This window comes from Nicotiana tabacum, chromosome 1, assembly GCF_000715075.1.
Source record: "Nicotiana tabacum cultivar K326 chromosome 1, ASM71507v2, whole genome shotgun sequence".
NCBI classification, from domain to species: Eukaryota; Viridiplantae; Streptophyta; class Magnoliopsida; order Solanales; family Solanaceae; genus Nicotiana; species Nicotiana tabacum.
In genome coordinates this window covers 210928732-210952257 of record NC_134080.1, presented here as the reverse complement: position 1 = coordinate 210952257, position 23526 = coordinate 210928732, and the positions used below count along the sequence as shown (strand labels likewise).

The 23526-nt window shown below is 35.9% G+C and overlaps 1 long non-coding RNA gene and 1 other non-coding gene across 2 annotated transcripts; one reads left to right on the top strand and one right to left on the bottom strand.

Annotated features, from left to right (window-relative positions):
- Positions 1-8079: 8079 nt before the first annotated feature.
- Positions 8080-11528, bottom strand: LOC142182256 (uncharacterized). The gene is made up of 2 exons (XR_012711116.1): positions 10759-11528; positions 8080-8338 (listed from the first exon to the last, which is right to left on the bottom strand). It is a non-coding gene; the product is annotated as an uncharacterized LOC142182256 (long non-coding RNA).
- A 5625-nt stretch (positions 11529-17153) lies between these two features.
- On the top strand, positions 17154-17349 carry LOC142165435 (U2 spliceosomal RNA). The gene has a single exon (XR_012696181.1). It is a non-coding gene; the product is annotated as a U2 spliceosomal RNA (small nuclear RNA).
- Positions 17350-23526: the final 6177 nt, after the last annotated feature.

Genomic DNA, 23526 nt, shown 5'->3' with positions numbered 1-23526 from the left:
GGCCACCGTTTTTTTTAAAATGATTTTTTCCTTTAAAACACTTTAGACTCCAAAACTAAATCTGCACCACAGATTCATGTAAGAGGGTTCATTTGACTAGGGGAGAAGGTGTTAGACACTCCCCAAGTCCCGTAACTACTACGGTTGCATACTTGATCAAGTCGGCTTTTAAGATATTCAAATTGAGGTAATAACACACAAAAAGAAAATAAACAATCAAAAGAGGCTCGAGGTTGTCCCCACCTAAATGAAAGAAAAATTAAAGTTCTAAATTATCCTACGCTATTTCTTCTACGACGTTTGCCACGATCTCCAATTACATTCACTTCGGGGCATGCCCCTACAATAAAATATATACAAATCCCTCAGGGCATTCCCCGGATAAATTTAACTAAGCGAACGACCCCTCGTCTCGAAACTAACAAAATCCAAAGGCTTGCCTACCCGAGTATGGTCGGCCTAAGCATGCTACTAGCAATTTCAAGCAAACAAGATAAAACTATTAACGTGATGAATTTAATTTCCCATTCTATATGTCCAAAACCCCATATTCAATACAGAACTCCAATCAATCTACTTATATATGTATAATTAATCCTTTTGTCAGCTAAATAGTAACTGTAACAATTAAATATAGAATCAAAACTCACTCTAACTATCAAAATTCATCCAAACATATTAAACTAAACAGCAATAAAATGACATTCAAAGACAAAACAATAATAGATTAACCAAATAATAAGAGCATGATGTTAAGCAAACAAGGAGTAGAAGGGAAATGAGAAATCGACCTCAATGAACCTGAAGTTTCATTGTATGGCAACTTCACAATGCAAATGCCGGAACCGCAGACAAAAACTCGAATCGGCGTCGGAATCTCGAAACCAAAACGACTTCCATCAAATTTAGTCAGATTCCATGGTTTCAAGATCAGAAATTAGACGAAGAAGCTAAAATCCAACATCGGACTTAGGACAGAACTAAAATAACGACTAGTTAACTGACGCAGCCAACGCTTCTATTTTCTTCAGGATATGCTGCAATGATGTAATATTACAATAAGTTTATCTTTTGTTGTTCACTAATCTTACATATGTGACCAAAGAAAATGGTTGTCCAAGGTTGAAGATGAAGACAGATGGTTTTTTTAGATTTTGATCTCTGATGGCTTTTTGTTCAGCTATTGTTGATTCTTTTCATGTTGAAAAAGAAGCTTGGGTGGTCGTTGATGGCGTTAGGCTGGCGGGCGGCTAGCTAGTTGACTGGTTGAGAGTCGCCGGCGTTGTTGTGGCTTGGAGATGAAGAAGAAGATGAAAGAGTGGCTGGCGGTGGTTTCCGGCGAGCTGCTGGTTCAGTGAAGGTGGGTGGAGATGCGGCTGCTTGTGTCTTGGGTTCAGGGGTCTTTGTAGTATGCTCAGGGGTTGAAGAAGGCAGTCATGGGTCCTAAAGTTGTCCTCTAGGGTTTGTCTTGTGTAGGTTATGAAGAAGAAGGGTCTTGAACTTGGGCCTTTGGTGGTGGATTTGAAATTGGGCTCCATTTGGACAAGAAGAACTGAAAATTTCATTAATAAATCCAAGTTTCTTCCAAATTAGCATAAAATATTTGTAAACACATAAAATCACTCCTAATTGATTAATGTAAGAATTAAAAATTAAAAGTGAAACAATTTTTTTGGTATTTTCAAATATTATAAAAGTAGATAAACATAAGTTAAAACATAGTAAACTAAAATAGTACTACTACAAGAATATTAATGACCTTAGCTTAAATATAAAATAAGACAAAGCAAAACTATTTTTTGTATTTCGAATTTAAAGTAAAAGAGTCAAAATTAGTTGAAATAAATATATTAGGCCTAAACTAAATATTTAAATACTAAAATATGTAAAATCTCGAGGAGGATCAAAAATCACATGTCTACAGCTACCCCTCTTTGACTAGAAATACGAAGTATTTTCAGACAAAGAACGACTAGACAGGTATTTTGACCCAACCCTTATTTAAAGAGACCAAAAATTTAAAAGAAGGAGAATGTGACCGAGCCCTGGTATCCGAGCTGCCTACATATCCTCGGCAATAAAGGAATCAAGCCACGTGTAGTTCAGAAGTAAATGAGGTGACGGAGTATACTGAGATGGAGAGCCGATTGAGGTGCCGTTCTGTCAAGGTTCCGGTCCGCGGTCCTGTTATTACATCAAAATCAAAAAATAAAAAAGACTAACTAAGCCTGTCAGCTATGAGTTACAAAATTCTTATCTATAAGTCTTCTGAAGTTTGATCTTGAGTCTTGAATGGTTCTTCATGCATACTTTAGATTTGAACCTTGACGCTCGCTAATTGCAGGTGCTAATTCATTCTTCTTCAGTTTTTTAGATCAGAACCGGACACACCATGCTTGTGACTTTAGTCATGTCTTGATCAATCCACCTCTTGTCTGCTTCTGCATTTTGGATTCATTTCCCTTTTCTTTTTTTTGTTTTGTTTTTTCTTTTTTTATTCTGGATTGAGATTACTTCTGTTGATCATCTCAGACTGTTGACTCGCATTCTTGCCACGAGCTTCTGCTACTTCTAAGTTGAATTGGATTCTGAAATGACTTCCCTTGTTCTCCAGGTGGGTGCCTGCTACTGACTTGAAACTTGAAATGACTCTGAAATGAACCCTAAAATGTCTTCCCTCGTTCTCTACGTGGGTGCCTGCAATCAAAATAACAAAACAAATAAAATTTCCTGCCCTAGTTTGCACTAGGAAGATTTGTAAATTATTAGCAAAACTGTAAATCACCTATGTCATTGATGCAATGATGAGAGCAAAACTAAAGACATGACTGGGATGTGCATCTCTTATGAGTAAAACCAAGAACATTTGACTAGCAAATTCATCAGACTAAGTCTTCTATTTTAGGAGAAAGATTCATCAGACTAAGATTTTGATCCTAGGAGAAAATTCATCAGAATAATTCCTTTTTCTTTTCTTTTTTTCTTTTTGTTGTTATCTTAGGAGAAAGATTCATCAGACTATGATGTCGATCCTAGGAGAAAATTCATCAGACTAGGTTTTCTATCTTAGGAGAAAAATTCATCAGACTAAGATTTCGATCCTAGGAGAAAATTCATCCAACTAGATCTCTTATCTTAGGAGAAAGATTCATCAGACTAAGATTTGATCCTAGGAGAAAATTCATTAGACTAGGTCTCTCTTAGGAGAAAGATTCATCAGACTATGTCTTTTTGTTATCTTAGGAGAAAGATTCATCAGACTAAGATTTTGATCCTAGGAGAAAATTCATCAGACTAGGTCTTCTATCTTAGGAGAAAAATTCATCAGACTAAGATTTTGATCCTAGGAGAAAATTCATCAGACTAGGTCCCTTTTTTTGTTATCTTAGGAGAAAGATTCATCAGACTAAGATTTTTGATCCTAGGAGAAAATTCATCAGACTAGGTCTTCTATCTTAGGAGAAAAATTCATCAGACTAAGATGTCGATCCTAAGAGAAAATTCATCAAACTAGGTCCTTTTTTATTATCTTAAGAGAAAGATTCATCAGACTAAGATTTTCTATCTTAGGAGAAAAATTCATCACACTAAGATTTCGATCCTAGGAGAAAATTCATCAGACTAGGTCTTCTATCTTGTTATCTTAGGAGAAAGATTCATCCGACTAAGATTTCGATCCTAGGAGAAAATTCATCAGACTAGGTTTCTATCTTAGGAGAAAGATTCATCATATTAAGTCTTTTATCTTAGGAGAAAGATTCGTCCGACTAAGATTTCGATCCTAGGAGAAAATTCATCAGACTAGGTCTCTATCTTAGGAGAAAGATTCATCAGACTAAGATTTTGATCCTAGGAGAAAATTCATCAGACTAGGTCTTTTATCTTAGGAGAAAAATTCGTCAAACTAAGATTTTGACCCTAGGAGAAAAAATATGAAGAGCAAAAGCAACATTTTATGCACACTAGCAAAACAGGTATGAGAAAAGATTTGAGAAACTTCCCTTTGTCGATTCTTCTCTTTTTTTTTCTTTTTCTTTCTTTTCTTTTTTTTCTTGTTTTTGAACCCACTTACTTGCACTGCTTTGTTCCTGTTTCAAACAAAGAAAACTTGTGAGTTTAAATGTGGTGGTTAGTTTGTGGCCTTGACCTTGAGAGCGGCTGCTTCTACACTTGCCAAGATAACTTTGATTTCAACTTGGACAACCTTAACTGTTATCGACTACCCATTTTCTTTCAACCCTTATCACAGAAAACACCTCTACTCCATTCGATCCCAATATCCTCTATTTTGTTGTATTTTGCTTATGAATTGACATTTATCGAACCCTTGCATTTCACATGAATCCCAAAGCATGTTGATTGTTACCAACTCAATGCGCATACCAATTTTCCTTGACTTACGCCACTTTGATGTGCTAGCTAAATTCGTTTTGTGCAATTAGAAAATTGATAGCAAATTTTGAAGTCATTTCTCACTTGTTCTGACCAAACAGACTCAAGAAGGGACTCAAACAAAATAAGAGGAACAAAATAAGGGACAAGGGAAAGAGATGATACCTAACAAGAAAATTACAAAGTAGAAACTTATCAGATGGATACCAACTCTAATGACCATGACATGCACCTTTGAATTAAATGGCCTAATATGTCAAGCAAGTCTAATGTTCAACTCTTGTTGTACCTTTGAGCCATGAAACTGGGCTTCAACGCTTCAATTATCCCATCTGATCCACAATCCTCAATTGACTTATAGTGCCCTAAAGGTTTTCACCATCAAGTCTCTCTCATTTTGTTCTTTTCTCAACTCACCGTCGCCTTACGGTGCCCATGAGGGTTTTCACCGATAAAACTCTCTCATTTTATCATTTTCCCTCTTTATACTGAGAACAAGGTATTACCCATGATGCAAGAAGGTCATACTTTCGCCACACACTTGATTTGACATCCTCAAAAATTAGTCGGAAGGTCTTTCTTTGGACCGTAATGTAGGCTTTTGGACAGGGTTAGAAAGAAAGGGTGACATGAAGTCTCAAAATAATTTAAGATGAAAGGGTTCAAAATTAAAACTTTTGGAATCAGGTCTTTTGGCAAAATTAAAACTTCTGCCCCCGTTTCTTGGAGTATGGGGATTTTTTTTATGAGATTTCTAAGAAAATCTGCCCACTCTTGATTTTGGGGGATTATGAAATATTTTATTTGGTGTGACGGAATCGTAAGGTTGCCGACGTATCTTGTAGTGACAAGAATCAGGTCGAACGTAGTTCAAACACAAAAATAATTTTTTTTCTTTTTCTCCTTTCCCCCCCTTTTTTCTTCTTTTTCTCTTTTCCCTTTTTTCTTCCTTTTCTCTTTTTTCTTTTCTTTTCTAGTTCCTAACTCTATTTCTGATTCCATAAGAGGGGTATGAAAGAAAAAATTAGGGCTCAAAAGGAGGTAGCAAAGGATAAAAGTGTTTGGGTAGCAGAATAAAATGTCTTCATCGTACCGAACTTTAAAAATGCCAGGTACAAGCATGAAATTAAAGATAAGCAAAGAAATCATACACAATATTTATTGATGGCATCAACACAAACAGAAAGCGCCAACGGGCAATACCTTTGTCTCAATGAATGACACTGGCCAGTTCGAAGCAGACTTGACTCAACCTTACCTTGATGTGAAAGAATGCATTTCAGCAGTGACTGATTTATCTCAAACTGCTTGAGAGACATTTTCTTGTTGCATGCTCTTATCAACCTCTTGATTTCCAAGACTTACTGCCTCAGTTTTACTCAATTCAAGCTTCAAGTCATCTAAGAATGCGTGAATCTTTACATATTCCCTCAAATGCATCCTTTTATCATATTCAAAATTGTGCCATTGCATCATGAGTAGACTAACTTTCAAGATCAGGCTGAGAATTATATGTGCGTGTCATGTCACTAGAGTCAGCATGAAAAGAATTATAAAAGAGAAAGTGACCTAAATAAAAACTAACTAGAACTAACAGAAAACAGGAGATTGCATTAGACGGATGTTGAACAGGGTTTGAACAAAACAAGCAAAATAGACATGGGTTACAACCCTGGAGCAATCCTAGATAACACTAGACTAGTTGCTACAACTAAACAAACTAGGCAAAATAAGAAGAAGAAGAAGGGCTTGGGTCATAAGACAATATCCGGATTCCAACCCTGAAATAACCCGGACAACAGAAATGACAATAAAATAAACTACCAAAACTCCTTCCTGGCTAGCCAAGAAAGGAGTGTCTTTCCAATTACTAGGCTCGACATCTTAGCCACTGGGTTGCACATCAAAATTACTAGGACCTTCACCAATTTCTATCACGTTGACCTTAGCAAATAGATTTTTGGTCCCTTTTGCCAACTTGTCCTTAAGATCAACCTCTATAACCGAGACTGATAGCGTTGAAAACTTTGCAGTAAGTGGCCCTCCAAGGGATTCATAAGTGTTCTCATATTTCTTTTCCACACAAATCATGTCCACCACATGCGTCTCATTATGAACAAATAATGGACTTTGGCTAGTATCTGTTGCTTTTGGATTTGTACGGTAATGTCACCTGCATTAATAATCTTCTAGACTGCTCTTTTCAGATGCCAACCCTTTTCTATGTTGTGCCTCGGGGCATTAGAGCAATATGCGCACCTTTGAGAAAAATCAAAATTCTTTGGAAGGATCTTCGACATTTTTATCTGAATTGGCTCCAACATGTCCAATTGCCTCAGCCTTTGGAGCAAACTAGCATATGATTCTCCAATAGGAGTGAAAGACTTTTCTCTTTGCTGTTGACTATTTTGTACTCTGGCCTTTGTTGGAACCTCTTTCGGGTAGGGGGTTGATATGCTTGTAGAGGTGGGTAAGACATTTGTGGAGGCGGTGCAAGCCGTTGCGGGTTTTGTGGATGTGGAGCATATGGCGGTACATTGTGAATAGAGTACTGGGAATGTGAGGTATGACTTTGGGAATTTTGTGGAGGAAAGTAGCATTGGTGAGGATTATCTGGAGTACTAGGATATTTATGGGGTCGGTATTGAGGCTGAAAGCATTTAGCAGGAATGCCCCCTGGATCATGTCTTTGGCGGGGCTCAGCAACATCTTTTCTATCAATTGGAGAACTGACCCGAGCAACTTGTCCGTTCTATCTTAACCAAAACTCCTTAATACTTTCCTTGGGTCTCTTTCCTTAGGCATCGGGGACTTTGAACACAGTCTCGCTAGAGGATCGAGGAAGAGTAGCTAGTGGAAGAGCTATAAAAGTTGGAGCAGATGTCGGAGCAGGGTATGAGGTTGTTTTGGCTGGTGGAGCATGGAAAGTTTGGAAAGGAGTGCCAAGGTAATTGTGGTAAGAGGTAAAGCCCGGTGCATGTTGAGGAGAAAGGTCAACGGTAATGGGAACCTGGGCTTGTGACAGTGGTGGGATAGTTGTAAGGTTTTCAGTGTAGTTAGTGGGGAATGAAGGTGGAGAATGTCTCCTGATCCAAGACTGATACATTTCTACCATATGTCGTTTCAATCTTTGGACCTCCTCTTTCAATTCATACTCCGACTCCACAAACTCCCTCGAGGGGTCAACAACTCCTGTGTTCAAGTCTTTGCTATCCATGTCTACCTTGCTCTTTGACCTTGTGTTGTACAGATGACTCGCCAAAGTGCCACAAACTAACCACCCTCTGTTATGATCACAATGAAAGTAACAAAAAGGGAGCAAAACAAAGCCAACATGTTAGCGTTATGACATTTATCAGATAGAAATATCACATTGCGTGCAATGCCCCTAGCAACAATTAATGGTTCTAGAATGACTTCGAGGGTCACAAGATCATTTGACATCATCCCAATTTTGCTCATTTCAACCTTCTCTTTTCTTTCTTTTCTAGCACTTCTTGGCTTGCTCATTTTCCTTCCTATCTTTTTCTTTTTAATTGTCTCTCTTTTCTTTTCTCTCATTCCTCACATCCACAATTTCATCTCTCTCTTCTTTTTTTTTAAAAGATGCTTCGATCGAACCCTATGTAGGTTGCCCACGTATCATGTCCCTCATGAATCAGATCAAGCATAGTTCTGGAAAAGTGATGGATAAAATAAACTAAAATAAATCTTTTTGAATTTTCCATTTATAACTTTTTTTGTTTTTCAAATACAAAATAGGAAGTACTATAACAAAAGACTCGAAAATCTTAACTAGACTGACAGACTCGATACTACTGTACAAGACAACATAAAATAGACTAAAAATAAAAAGTTTCCTCAAGCAACTCGTGCATGGAATGGTCTTGACTAGAATGGTCCTGGGGTATTTGTCATGCTCAAACTCTAGCAAATTGATCCATACCTGAATGGGAAAAATAAGATCAAATAGAGTTAGTGACTCAAGATACATGTGACGCCACGACACCTTCTATTGGACACATGCAAGGCATGATTAAGGCTTTTTGCAAAATGACCTATGTGGCCAAGATGACTAGAAATGTAAACTCAACAAAGGTGACCTCAAAGACATGAAAATACCTCACTAAAGCATATATGGATTCAACTCCCAATAATCATGGCCCAAAATCAATTTGTAGAAATGACCCATTTTGCAAAAACGGCTGATATGGCCAGAAGTAGCCAAAGATGCAAACTCAAAAAGGATGAACCTTAAAGTATTATGACACCTAGTTGTGGAATCAAGATCCTAAGACATGGGTTATTGAACCACTTTTGCGAAAATGACCCCATTTTGCAAGAATGGCCGATGTGGCCAAAAGTGGCTAAACATGTAAGATATGGCTAAGACCCCGCAAAGCCAAGAACCTAAGACTTACTAGGAAGATCGGACCCTATGTGGGTTGCCTATGTATCATGTCCCGAAAGACGAGAATCAGGAATGCGTAGCTCGGGAAGATTGGACATGGGAGAAAGCTTAAAAAATGACACTAATTTGGAAAAAATATATTTCTTTGTCTTTTTGAGAAATGATGGAAAATGTAAAATCTTTTTGGATTTTCATTTTTTGATTTTTTGGAAAATGAGGGGAAAGTGCAAAATCTTTTTGGATTTTTCATTTTCGTTTTTTTATTTTATTTTTTGAAAAATGATGGGAAAGTGTAAAATCTTTTTGGATTATTCATTTTCATTTTTTTTTGAAAAGGTTGTGAAAACAAATATAACTGGGCCCTACTTGCATCATTTTTTACCCTTCTTTCCCAAGCATCGGTCCGTCAAATGACCTTTTTACCCTCAAAGGTGCAACATGTATCACATAGGGATGATTGATTGTATTTTTAGGCAACGGGCCCATTTTTGACAAAATTTGGATAGGCTTCCTACAAAGGGACACGGTGCCTGGGATCGAGCCCTACTAGGTCCAAATGACATGATGCAAATAAAAATGACCTACAGGCTGACCTAAATTTGGGGTTCACTCGACAAGGCAATTCGTGGTGGCACGTGGTCGATGGCGGCTGCTCTAGCTGTTCGCCCACTCCACGCTCCCATGCCACCCTCTAAAGACACGAGTCACTCAAAAAAGGACCGTGTACGCTCAAACGTACTCCGAAAGACTTGTTACAAAAAAAAAGACTCAGGGTTATGCAACTGATGACAATTTATAAAGCAGTAACACATAAAGGAAAAACTGTAAACGAATAAGCAACTAGCAAATAATAAAACGACATAAACAAAAATAAAAATCAAATAAAGCAAACAAAACACATAAAAACCTCAACCGATCATCCTTAAAAGCCAACAAGATCAAGTACTAGCTCGAACCTGTAAATCCCCAGCAGAGTCGCCAGAGATGTCACACCCTCTTTTTTTACCAAACCTCTACTTCATCGCTCTTAAAAAAATAAATAAAAGAGATTTGTAAATCTCGAAAGGGTTTTTCAATTAGAAAGTGACAAAAATTTGTGTTCAAAAGGAAATAACTCCGAGTCGTCACCTGACATTGATTTTGGTGTGTCAGGCCACCGTTTTTTTTAAAAATAATTTTTTCCTTTAAAACACTTTAGACTCCAAAACTAAATCTGCACCAGAGACTGGGCAAGGGGGTTCATTTGACTCGGGGAGAAGGTGTTAGGCACTCCCCAAGTCCCGTAACTAGTACGGTTGCATACTTGATCAAGTCGGCTTTTAAGATATTCAAATTGAGGTAATAACACATAAAAAGAAAATAAACAATCAAAAGAGGCTCGAGGTCGTCCACACCTAAATGAAAGAAAATTAAAAGAAGAAAAATTAAAGTTCTAAATTATCCTACGCTATTTCTTCTACGATGTTCGCCACGACCTCTAATTACATTCACTTCGGGGCATGCCCCTGCAATAAAATATATACAAATCCCTCGGGGCATTCTCCGGATAAATTTAACTAAGGGAACGACCCCTCGCCTCGAAACTAACAAAATCCTAAGGCTTGCTACCCGAGTGTGGTCGGCCTAAGCATGCTACTAGTGATTTCAAGCAAACAAGATAAAACTATTAATGGGATGAATTTAATTTCCCATTCTATATGTCCAAAACCCCATATTCAATACAGAACTCCAATCAATCTACTTATATATGTATAATTAATCCTTTTGTCATCTGAATAGTAACTATAACAATTAAATATAGAATCAAAACTCACTCTAACTATCAAAATTCATCCAAACATATTAAACTAAACAGCAATAAAATGACGTTCAAAGACAGAACAATAATAGATTAACCAAACAATAAGAGCATGATGTTAAGCAAACAAGGAGTAGAAGGGAAATGAGAAATCGACCTCAATGAACCTGAAGTTTCATTGTATGGCAACTTCACAAAATGCCGGAACCGCAGATGAAAACTCGAATCGGCGCCAGAAGCTCGAAACCAAAACAACTTCCATCAAATTCAGTCAGATTCCATGGTTTCAAGATCAAAAATTAGACAAAGAAGCTAAAATCCGAAATCGGACTTAGGACAGAACTAAAATAACGACTAGCTAACTGACACAGCCAACGCTTCTATTTTCTTCAGGATATGCTGCAATGATGTAATATTACAATAAGTTTATCTTTTGTTGTTCACTAATCTTACATATGTGACCAAAGAAAATGGCTGTCCAAGGTTGAAGATGAAGACAGATATTTTTTTTAGATTTTGATCTATGATGGCTTTTTGTTCAGCTGCTGTTGATTCATTTCATGTTGAAGAAGAAGCTTGGGTGGTCGTTGATGGCGTTAGGCTGGCGGGCGGCTAGCTAGTTGACTGGTTGAGAGTCGCCGGCGTTGCTTTGGCTTGGAGATGAAGAAGAAGATGAAGGAGTGCCTGGCGGCGGTTTTCGGCGAGCTGCTGGTTCAGTGAAGGTGGGTGGAGATGCGACTGCTTGTGTCTAGGGTTCAACGGTCCTTGTAGTGTGATCAAGGGTTGAAGAAGGCAGCCATGGGTCCTAAAGTTGTCCTCTAGGGTTTGTCTTGTGTAGGTTATGAAGAAGAAGGGTCTTGAACTTGGGCCTTTGGTGGTGGGTTTGAAATTGGGCTCCATTTGAACAAGAAAAACTGAAATTTTCATTAATAAATCCAAGTTTCTTCCAAATTAGTATAAAATATTTGTAAACACATAAAATCGCTCCTAATTGATTAATGTAAGAATTAAAAATTAAAAGTGAAACAAATTTTTTGGTATTTTCAAATATTATAAAAGTAGATAAACATAAGTTAAAACATAGTAAACTAAAATAGTACTACTACAAGAATATTAATGACCTTAGCTTAAATATAAAATAAGACAAAGCAAAACTATTTTTGTATTTTCGAATTTAAAGTAAAAGAGTCAAAATTATTTGAAACAACTATATTAGGCCTAAACTAAATATTTAAATACTAAATATGTAAAATCTCGGGGAGGGTCAAAAATCACATGTCCACAATTGTGACAATGCCGGACCTTGAGAAGTCTTATGGATCTTAATTCCTAAAATTAAATCAGCAACTCCTAAGTCTTTCATATCAAACTTGCCAGTTAGCATACGCTTAGTCGCATTTATGTTGGCAATGTCATTACTCATTATCATCATATCATCCACATATGAACAAACAATTACTATGTGATTTGGAACATTTTTAATGTACACACATTTATCACATTCATTTATTTTAAAACCATTTGACAACATTGTTTGGTCAAATTTTGCATGCCATTATTTGGGTGCTTGTTTTAGTCCGTAAAGGGACTTAACAAGTCTACATACCTTATTTTCTTTACCTGGAATCACAAACCCTCTAGGTTGTTCCATGTAAATTTCTTCTTCCAACTCTCCATTTAAGAATTCTGTCTTAACATCCATTTGATGAATTTCAAGACCATAAATGCAGCTAACGCTACTAACGTTCGTATGGACGTAATTCTTGTAACTGGAGAGTATGTATCGAAATAGTCAAGACCTTCTCGTTGTCTATACCCTTTGACCACAAGTCTTGCCATAAATTTGTCAATAGTGCCATTATCTTTCATTTTCCTCTTAAAGATCCATTTAGAACACAACGGTTTATTTCCAGAAGGAAGATCAACCAATTCCTATGTATGGTTGTTCAGTATGGATTCTATTTCACTATTAACTGCCTATTTCCAAAACAATGATTCCGAAGAAGACATAGCTTTTTTAAATGTTTGAGGCTCATTTTCCAATAAGAAAGTCACAAAATCTGGTCCAAATGAAGTAGACGTTCTTTGACGTTTACTACGTCTTGGATCCTCCTAATTAAATGTACTTTCTTTTGTTTATTCCCGAGGTCATTTAAGTCCTTCACCAATGGACTCACATTCCTTTTTATATGGATATATATTTTCAAACAACTCAGCATTATCTTATTCTATAACCGTATTATCATGAATGTAGGGATCTTCTGATTTATGAACCAGAAATCGATATGCTTTACTATTGGTCGCATATCCTATGAAAACACAATCAACAGTTTTCGGTCCTATTTTTACCCTTTTGTGTTTAGGAACTTGTACTTTTGCCAAACACCCCCACACTTTAAAATAATTCAAGCTGGGCTTCCTTCTTTTCCATTTTTCATATAGAATGGATTGTGTTTTGCTATAGGGTACTCGATTTAGTATTTGGCTAGCCGTAAGAACGGCTTCCCCCCACAAGTTCTGTGGCAAACCAGAACTTATCAATAATGCGTTCATCATCTCCTTTAATGAACGATTCTTTCTTTCTGCAATCCCATTGGATTGGGGCGTGTAAAGGACCGTTGTTTGATGAATAATTCCATATTCTAAACATATTTGTTCAAAAGAAGATTCATATTCACCACACATATCACTTCTTATCATTTTTATTTTCTTGTTAAGTTGCGTTTCAACTTCATTTTTGTATTGCTTGAATGCGTCTATTGCTTCATCTTTACTATTAAGTAAGTAAGCATAGCAATATCGAGTACTATCGTCAATAAAAGTTATGAAATACTTCTTTCCACCGCGAGATGGTATTGACTTCATGTCACAAATATCTGCGTGAATTAAGTCTAAAGGATTTGAATTCCTTTCAATTGACTTATAAGGATGTTTAACATACTTAGATTCCACACATACTTGACATTTTGATTTGTCACATTCAAACTTAGGCAATACTTCCAAATTAATTATTTTCCGCAAGGCTTTATAATTGACATGACCCAAACGTATATGCCATAATTCATTTGACTCAATTAAGTAAGACGAAGCTGAAATTTTATTATTATTTTCAACAACCATTACATTCAACTTGAAAAGGCCCTCAATAAGGTAACCTTTTCCTACAAATTTTCATTCTTACTTATTACAACCTTATCAAAACAAAAACACATTTAAAACCATTCTTAACAAGAAGTCCAACAGAGACTAAATTCTTCCTAATCTCGGGAACATGAAGGGCGTTGTTCAAAGTCACAACTTTGCCAGAAGTCATTTTGAGAAATATCTTCCCACATCCTTCAATCTTGGCCTTTGCAGCATTTCCCATAGAAAACATCTCATCGGGTCCAACATGAGCATAAGTAGCAAAAGCTTCTCTAACAGCACAAACATGGCGAGTGGCTCCAGAATCAATCCACCACTCTTTAGGATTGTCCACCAAGTTGCATTCGGAAAGCATGGCACATAAGTCATCAATATCATCATGCTTTTCAACCATGTTTGCTTGACCCTTCTTCTTGTCTTTCTTCGGAGCACGATACTCGGTAGATTTGTGTCCGGATTTTCCACAATTGTAGCAATTTCCACTGAACCACTCCTTGCTTGGGTTGCATTTCGGTCCAGAAGCCTTCTTCTTCTTTTTATTCTCTTCAACAATATTTGCTCCCATTATTGTTGAGTTTCCACGGCCTCTCTTTTCAGTAGCTTTGTTGTCCTCTTCGATTCTCAACCGAACAATGAGATCTTCAAGGGACATCTCTTTTTTAAGTAATTTTTGAAGTCCTTCCACAAAGGAGGCAACTTCTCAATCATCACTGCTACTTGGAATGCTTCATTGATGACAAGACCTTCAATGAAATTTCTGTTAGTAAAAATACTAAGATTACTACTTTCAACATCAGTATTAATTTGATTTATACCTTCAGCAAGGAGATCGTGAATAATCACTTGCAATTTCTGGACTTGGATAATAACAGACTTGCTATCTACCATTTTGTAGTCCAAAAACTTTGCAGCAACGAACTTCTTCAACCTGACATCTTCGGTTTTGTATTTCTTTTCAAGCGCAGTCCACAGCTCTTTTGACGTTTCCAAGCCACTGTAGACGTTATACAAAGCATCCTCCAGCCCGCTTAGAATATAATTCTTGCACAAAAAATCTGAATGCTTCTACACCTTAATCACGAGAAAGCGTTCAGTTTTTGGAGTTTCATCGGACAGCACAGGAACATCTTCCTTGATGAACTTCTGGAGACTTAGAGTAGTCAAATAGAAGAACATCTTTTGCTGCCAGCGCTTGAAATCAATCACGGAAAATTTTCCGGGTTTCTCCGCCGGTGCCAATGCTGCCGGTGTTGTTCGGCTCGTTGAGGCATTGACAGTCACCATTGGAACAACTTGGTTCACATTTTCATTAGTCATTTCTGTAAAAGAATGACACAAACGTTAAAATCACGTAGATTTTAATTTCCAATAGAGTACAAAATCACAAAGGTTTTACTCTCCAGACACAGTGAGTACAAATACAGAAAATATATAAAATCCTTAAGCTTGTTAGTAAACTGTATTTGTAAAATATTCAGGAAAATATAAATGAACATAAACAGAAACGGAATTTTAATCCGAGCTCACTGAATTCATAGTGTTTCCTTAAGGAATTTAATCTCCTCCTAGTACCCAAGGTTATGGATTATTTCCTCTCAGGATAAAACGAATTACACACTAGTGTAGTGGTACTTCAAACCCCAATATTTCAGCGAACACAAAGTTCGATAGCAAATCACACTTACTGTTGCTTTGTTTGATGTTAAAAGTATGCAGAAGAAGGAGGAGAAACTCAGAAAATCGTATGGAAATTCTGAGCAGGATAGACTTGTATTTATAGCCAAAGTTGGGCTGAAATCTGAAGAGGTGCAACTTTTCGGAATGGTTGTTTATGCAAAACGGCCACATCATAAATGCCATAACATAAATCGCTATTTACTCAACAATAAAGAGAGAAAATAAAACTGAAAAACGGATGGGAGGATTTAATATTAATATTTATTTTAATATTAATATTATGTTATTAAAACAAATATTTAATAACATTTCTGTTAATATTTTACTATTAACAAATAAATTTGGTGCAAAAAATCAATCAATCAATCGAAGCCAAGCGATGATGGCGCGAGGCTTGTCTTCTTCTCAACTCTTTAATAGCTAGAAGAAGAGCAATTGCTTATATACCAATAAAAACCCTCTTCCTCTTCCAATATGGGACAATGTCCCTTTGCCAAGGGGGAAAACTTAAAATTTCACTCAAAAATTTCATTTCCCTCAATTTCCCATTCACACTCTTTTAAGTATTTAATAAACTTAAATACATAAAATCCCAACAAGTAATGCCAAGCAACTCATCCGTAAAGAAACAATTAGAACAATTCTGAAAATAAAGAAAGTCTTAGAGCTGAGAAACTATCTGTTTAATTTATATTCTTTGCTTACCCAAAAGAAAGAAAGATATCAGGTGCAGTGCTGAATCTTTTATTGGAGAACCTATTGAGACAATAAGTAAAAATGTGAAGCTAATTGCTGGTGCAAAGGGACAGCTTGAACATTTGGTGAAAAAAGTTAAAAACCTCAATGCTTTCCTAGCTATAGAGGATGCTGCGGAAACTTAAAGCAACAGCAAGCACTGGAAAAGGTTTGTCAGAAAAGCTCGTATTAATATATAGTCAAACTTCTCTATAATAGCCTCGTTTGTTTCAGATATTTTTAGTTGTTATAGCGCAGTACTATTATAGAACATATATTATAACATAACATACAAATTGGTTCCGAAAAAACTTGACTTTTTTAGTAAATGATTGTTATATGACGATGTTGTTATATAAAGGTCCGACTATAGTATACAAAGTTGAGGATATCTATTAACCTTGATAAGCTCTTCTGCACGTAGAGAAAAATATAATTAAAAGAAGGTTGATCATCGCCAACGTCAAAGAGCTCGAAAATCAGGTGAGAACCGTCATTGAATGGTGAAGAAAACTTCGTTAGGAAAACCTCGGCAATATCCCGGATGTTCCAAAAGCCAATTTGGTTTTCAAAAAATTCAGCTGCTCTTGGTATTACTCTCTTCGTAAAAAACGATGGAAGACAGAGAGACTGATAGCTAATCGTTTGTAGGGAATAAAAGGCGCGTAAGGAGGTATCCGTTAAAAAAATGTGTGTAGGGTTATGACTAAAATTGCACTATTTTGTTAAAGTAAATGGGATATTGGTGCTCCATGTGAAAGAATATGTATGATTTTGAGTCTAAAGCCAAAAATAATGTATGATTTTGAGCTTTTTCTCCGCTTCTCAACAAGTTGCAGTTTGCCCTTTGGTATCCTTCCAAGAAAACAAAGAAGTTCCTTTCTGGGGACTTAAAAGAATAATATAATAAGATTTGTCACTCCCATATCGGTAGAAAATGGAAAACAAAGAGTTGAAAGGCATTATAAAACAAGAGGCCTGTGAATGTAGTAAAGCATACCTTTCTCGGCCTTTTGGCTAAGATCAAGTGTAGTATCTGTTCTTATCAGTTTAATATCTGATATGTGGGTCATTGACTCACACGATATTAACTCAATTTTTTAAGGGGGAAGGTTCATCAAGGTAGCTTGCTGCCTGGGCCTTCATGCGTCGCCCTGGTCTTGCACTATTGCTTGGGCCTGGCACACCCCGCCAAATTAAGTACTAATCTTTGTGTTCTGCTCTTTTGGTTTTCACTATATGTTGTCTAGTAAGCTGGTATGAATGAGAGTTCGTGCAAAATAGAGATCATTTTATAATGGACTGGCTTATATGCTGTTGGGCAAATTACAACGAAATACTTCCATTTACATCAGCACCTAGTAATAAGAAATTAGTTGCACTTTTCAACAAGTTCAAGAACAGAGTGCCCCATTACATTTAGCTTGCTCTTGGTTCATATAAGAGATTCGTTTTCAGTTAATACAGAGAAAGATAGAGATGCAGCCTCTAGTAAAAGTATCAGCTTTGAAATTCTGATAAATACTTCAACTTAATCTGTCATCCTGAAACCAGCGGAATAAAAAGGGAAGAAAGCTTTGAAAAAAATCTGTTTTTCTGCTGTCAACGTTTAAAATAATCTCAAATAATTCGATAATTCTATTTCTACAATGTTGCGCATAGCTGAAAACATTCTCATGATTTTGGTCACTCGTGTTGTCGAAAGGCTTGTTGTTATTAAAACTGTATTGCTGTAAAATCAATAAAACAATAAACTTTCTGAAAAACAGAAATAGAAAGTTAGTAAAACTAGAACGTCAAAATAAATTCTGAAAACAGTATAGGAACGTCAAAATAAATTCTGAAAATAGTATAGAAATAAATCAATTCCACTGAATACACAGTGTGTCCTTAAGGAAATTATTCCCCTCAAGTACCCGAGGTTCTGGAATATATCCTCCCAGGATAGAACGGTTTAACTCACCGGAGTGTTGGTACCAAAAACGTCGATGAACAAAGAGCCACTCGAAGGCTGTAAAACACACTGGAATTTTTTATGTGCAGAAGAAGAAGAAGATCAGAAAATTTTGCAAGTCAAAATTCTAGGATTGAAGGAATATTTATAGCCAATTTGGCACTGTTTCTCAAAAGGTTTGCAACCATTCAGAACAACCATAGTTGTTGGAACAGGTGGGAAAAAATTGTGGGAAAAACAAACGGATTTAAAATTAATCCGGGAAAGAAGACGGACTAGATCGAGTCGCGGGTCATGGGTTATTGCGAATTGAATTTTTTGTTAATTAATTTAATTAATTAATTAAATAATTGAAAAGGATTTTGTCCAAAAAGATTAATCAATCAATCTTTGACCGAAGCCAAAGCCGAGTGACGACGACGGCGCGAGACTTGCCTTCTTCTTAACTCTTTAAGAGTTAAAAGATGAGTTTCTCTATATATACATAAAGATTTTCTTTCCTTCTACCAACGAGGGACAAAGTGCATTAGTAAAGTGGATTAATTCAAAATTTCACTTCCCTCCATTTCTTTTGCCACCACTTTCCATTCACACCTTTTTAGTTATTAATAACAAAACCCAACAATCCCCCACATGAATGGGGAATGACTATAAACTTAAAGGAATGCATGAACGCGTGTGTGTTTTACATGCAAGAATTAATTGCATCTTCAAGTATGCATCTTCCGTCTTGTACTAGTGCGTCCCATAATTCTTTTGAAGTATTCATCGCACTGTACACATGATTGTAAGTTAATTTTAACTCATTTCTTTCAATCATTAACATCTTTTAACATGATTTCAACTTAAAATCAATGGTTTTCATGGGAAAATTGGGTGTTTTGGGTAGAACCTAAGTTTTTTAAAAATTGGGGATTTGGACCTCGATTTGAGGTCCGATTTAAAAAAAAATTATATATTTGGTTTCCTAGGGGAATGGGTAATCGGGTTTTGACCATGTGGGCCCGGGGGGGCAATTTTTGACTTTTTAGGTAAAACTTTAGGAAATTCATTTTCATGCATTGGGGTTGATTCATTTAGCGTTCATTGACGTAATTAAGTAACTTGTGACTAGATACGAGCGAATTGGTGGTGGAATCAAGGGGTAAAGCTATAGTTGAATCGTGAATTGTGTTTGTGTCATCGAGGAAAGTGTTTGGTCTAACCTTAGCTTGAGGGATTAGGAGTTGTGTCTTATGTGCTACATGTTAATTGTGGAGTACGACGTATAGGCATGGTGACGAGTATCTATACGTTGGTGTCAAGCATGCCCGTGAGTCTTGTATTATAATTGTTATGACTCCATTGTGGTTTATTGCGCTTCATATGTTATTATCACCATTGTTCCCTTGCCGGGATGTTTGTTTGATATTAATGATCCCTTGCCGGGATGTTTGTTTTGATAGTATTGTTCCCTTGCCGGGATGTTGTTGAAATATCATTGTTCCCTTGCCGGGAAGTTGTTATATTGTTCTTGTTCCCTTGCCGGGATTCCTTGTGATTATTGTTGGTTTGTAAATGGGAGGGGGTGGTACGCCTACCACAAGATATAATGAAATGGGAGGGAGTGGTACACCTACCACAAGATATAATGAAATGGGAGCGGGTGGTACGCCTACCACAAGATATAATGAAATGGCAGTGGGTGGTACGCCTACCACGAGATAAATAAAATGGGAGCGGGTGGCACGCCTGCCACGAGATAAATGAAATGGGAGCGGGTGGCACGCCTACCACGAGATAAATGAAATGGGAACTGTCACACCTCCTTTTTCTGCCCCCGCGAGGGGCGTAGGAGTTTTTCCAGTTAAAGGACAATCGAAACGAGATTTATTTATTTATTTCAGAGTCGCCACTTGGGATATTTAGGGTGTCCCAAGTCACCAATTTAATCCCGAATCGAGGAAAAGAATGACTCCATATTACAGTCTGCGCACCAGAAATCCGGATAAGGAATTCTGTTAACCCGGGAGAAGGTGTTAGGCATTCCCAAGTTTCATGGTTCTAGCACGGTCGCTCAACTGTCATATTTGGCTTGATTATCTGATTTAATACATGTTGAACCTATGTGTAAAATTTAACTTTTAACCGCTTTTATCATTATTCTTATTATTATTTTATACAAGAATTGCAACGTCGTGAAAATGCATCTCGAACCACGTCACAACCAGTGTACATGTGATTTGTTGACGCATTTTGACTCCGTCAAGATCGGGATTTGGGTTACATAAATGCACACCCATATTTAAGAAAATAACCTTATTAAATATGCGCCAAAAGACTACGCGTTATTATACTTTTAGGTAGGATCGTGAAATTAACTAAACGGCCCATCCCGGGATCTAAGTATTTTTTTTTAAAATAAATAAATAAATAAGATTGGAGAATCCTGCAAATTTTTGTATTGTTTACATCTATTTATTTTTAACGACATCCTTCCTTATTTTATGAATATCCTTTAATGACTACATTTTTATTATTACTAAGTTTATCTATAAATATAAAATCAATCTCTATATACTTAAAAATAACATATTAAATAGAAGAGAAAAACAAATATTAATGGAAAGTAATAAAAATTATAATTATAAATACAACAGGGAATTGTCAAATAATTTTTTTTTAAAAAAAAACTAATTATCCCATAGTCGGATTAAAAATCATATTGTTAGATGACTTGAGCTATTGAAATTAATTATTTACAAATACTGAAAATTAGAAATAATCTTGATTACTAAACCGTATTTCTAAAAATTAAATAATTTAACCTTAACTAACCTTGTTTTAATTCAAATCCTGTCCTAATACTTGATTCGCAAAATTAATTCATGTTTTAACTGAATTTAGCTACATGATTCCGATTAACTTAACGTTGGCGATACTAAAACCCTTATGAATAAGGAACTTAATCAATTTTGCCAAACTGATTTAATAAAGTCATTTTTAAGTTATTTTCTTCTATTTTAATTATTTGACAGTTTAATCAGTAATAAATATGCTTAAATATATACTACCTAATAATCAGGTTAAAGCAAAGCATTATTTAATACATCGCTACAATATGCCTAATTATGCAAAACAACGGCGATTTACAGAATAATAATACATGAAATAACATAACTGCAATTAATAAAAAAAAACTAAATTAAAAATTTAAACTTCCATTCTTCATTTTCAGCTTACAAAAGGCCAAAATTACAGTTGTGTACCTGGTATTGTCAATATAAGACGAAGAAAGTCAGTCACGTAGTACGTAACACAGCAACAACAATAATAACCACCAATCCAGTCAACAGAAATCTCAGTGACAGATTTGAAAATCAAAATAAAATCCAGAAACACCAACAACAAACAACGGACAGAAACCAAGGGAATTTTCAGATTTTGAAAGGCTAATTAATGTTTAAGCCTTCTTTTCTAAACCCGTATATCAGAATATTTATCAGGTGTGTACTACTCTCTATTCTAATTTCCAGCTCCCTTTTTTTATTTGTATTTCTTTTCTTTTCATTTTTTTTCTTGAAAGTTTTAATATTTTTCGGAATTTTCTTTCTCTCTTAAATATTCAGCTCTTTTCTCTCTCTCTATATCTCTGTCCCCCTTCAAGATCTGATTCAAGTCTTTTATTTATATCCCATCCCAAAACCCTTTAATCAATTAATAAATTAACCACTTTCTCCTACCAAACCCATTATCTTCCCACTCATCCCCCACAACATTAAACAAATATATCAACCCCACCCCATTACATCTTGTCTCCCATGCCTAACATAAACAAATACAATATTCCCCTCCACTACATTATGTCTTGTCCCCCATTATATTAAACAACTATATCACTCACACCCCATTATATTTTGTCCCCCATTATTAATTACTTTAATATTATCTTAATTTTAATGGAAAGAACACTCAAAATAAATAATTATTCAGATTTTAAATTCCAAAAATACCCCTCTGCCCTTACTGAAATTACCATTTTATCCCTGAACGTACTGCAAAATACCAAACTACCCCCATCAGCTATAACCACTTCACTTAATCAATTTCAACCAAAATATAGCAAATATGACCAATTTCTAACAATGTTCAACAACAAATTCAAACTAAATGATGAACAACAAAGAAATAACTAAAATTATCTTGATTGAACAACATCTTTAACAACAAACAAACCTACTTTCAGATTCAACACCAACAAACATGTATATTCAGATTTCTAAATTCAATAATCATTTGAACTTAAAATTAAATCTAACAACATTACTACCAACAATTTCTATATTAAAACTAAACAAAATCATGAAGCAAACCAAAGAAATAATCAAAAATGATAATCAACAAACAAGATGATCAAACTTATACTAATTTCGGATTCAAGAACAATCAAACAAAGTATGGACATAAATGAAAAGATTCATCAACAATAATAAGCAAGTTTTATTCAAATTCGAATTAAACTCGAATTAAGTTTAAACAAAAGAAATAAACTTATTCAAATCACTAAACTTCAAATAATCAATTGATCTTTTTAAATTAACTCCAACAAAATTATAACAAAGATACATGATTCAAAAAAATTAAAAACCAAAACATAACTTCACATTAAATCACTGAATTAAAAACGAACTTTAAATAAAATGAACACGAATTTAATCTACAACAAACAACGGATTCAAGCGATTTAAACTAACATTCTTTTATATTAACATTAAATCCTTTTAAATTAATAAAACAAACTGAAAAATAATCAAATGAATCTTCAATTTAAATCTTAACAACATTATAATTAAACTAATTAATTTTTATCTAAAAATAAATAAGAAAAATGAAACAAACTTATACTAATTTCAAATATGAAAATATCAAACAAATTACGGATGAAATAGAACTTAAACCAACTAACTGTAAATGACCAACGACGAACTCGAACGAACTTTAAACGAATCCAACGAAACTTTGACAAAAACGGACTTGAAGACGACGAAGCGACGACCTCGACAAAACTTCGAATAAACTAAATGGTGGCAGCGACACAGCTGAAACAAAATAGCTGCTTGTCGAGCAGTGACAACGCAGCAGAAGCGAGGTGCGTTTGGACGTAACAGAGCTTGGAGTCGAGGTTGTAGAAGACGATGACAGAGGCAGTAAGAAGCAGCTTGGTTGAGCAGCGGCAGCAGCAAGAAGCAGAAGCAGCACGACGCAGCAAGAAGCAGAAGCAGCAGTGGACGCAGCAAGAAGCAGAAGAAGCACGACGCAGCCATGGCGAAGGAGGTGGTGAAGCAGTAGGGTGGTCGGCGATGAGGAAGACGACGCAACAGTGTGTGTGTGTGTGTGTGCGAGGGTGTATGCGTGAGTGTGTGTGTTGTCAATGGG